Consider the following 1,328-nt stretch of genomic DNA (forward strand, 5'->3'; position numbering starts at 1 on the left):
TAAGCTTGCAATGTAATATCTTCATACATTATGTATGAGGATGTAGAGCATCATGAGCTAGGAGATTACTGGGGTAATCTGTATTTATTACCTGCCTCCGGGCCCTTGGGGAGAGCAGCCTGTACAAGTGCGCATGTATTAATGGATCAGCTGGTCTGGACGACATATATCAATGTATACATAAAGGGAGCAATGAGACGTATACAGATATTATGGTTACGTAAAATATGTCCTCTCAAGTAAAAAATAGTTTTGAGTCAAAATGATTTTGAGAGCAATGAAGCAAAATAAAAATAGTGAACTGGTAATGCATGTGTATGTGCCACTAATAATAACAGAGAAAATATATTCTTGTTCACTCTATTTACCTCTATATACCCAGTAAAGCACATTGTCATATGTTATTTTGCATGGGGAGACTATTATCTGTAGATTTTTTTGTGAGTCGTCATAAAAAACTACAAAATAACAACCAAATAATCACAAAAATGGCAGCATCAGTGACTGCACCAAGTAATAAGGTAGGAACAGAGCGTCTCCCAGACAAGAGTTAGCTCTGTCCCAATCAACAAAGAAAGTCTGTGAAATAGGTTCTGTTTTCTATATCCATCCATTTGTTAGGTTTCGCTCTCTGTAGGGAAAGATTTTGTAAACAAAATTAAAAAAGGGAAAGATTTTGTGTGTGAAAACTCTATACTTTTGTTATGAGCTGGCTGCACGCTAATAATCTAGCACAATACCCATGTCTTTAAAGATGTCAAGCATTAATCCAGAACCAAGGGAGCGCAGTGGAATACAGGCTTAACAGATATTCATAGAGCAGTTTCCCAGCTTCTCCATGGCCCTGCACGTTTTGTAATTCTCTTAGTTGCCAAAAGGGCAGAATGAACCTACCCCTCTCCATAATTCTAAGTGTTTTTGTCCCAACATTTTCAGCTCAAACTCCCCTTGGAAATCTTTGGTCAGGGCCTGGGAATAAAGCAGGCCGAGACTCAACCGATCCGCTGGTTTCTGCTCATTCATGTGTCTGCGTTGAGTGGCACTGCTTCGGCCTGGGTGCAGACACGTAGTGGATTTCGGCACGGAACGTGAGTATGTGAAAGGGAAAGTTTTCTCACATCTAAACAATTTTAAATTATTAAGCAGGGGCACAACAAGGATGTGACCACAAAAGTCGTACAGACAAGAAACTCTCGGCACCCATCCATATTAGTATATTTATGACTAAGTTAGGTTTGCCACCTGCCTGGTTTTGACACGGGACGGTCTGGTTTTTGGGAGGGCTGTTTGGGTCAAAACTCCCTGCCCAGTTTTTGAAATTAGAGATA

This window comes from Xenopus tropicalis, chromosome 3, assembly GCF_000004195.4.
Source record: "Xenopus tropicalis strain Nigerian chromosome 3, UCB_Xtro_10.0, whole genome shotgun sequence".
Lineage (NCBI taxonomy): Eukaryota > Metazoa > Chordata > Amphibia > Anura > Pipidae > Xenopus > Xenopus tropicalis.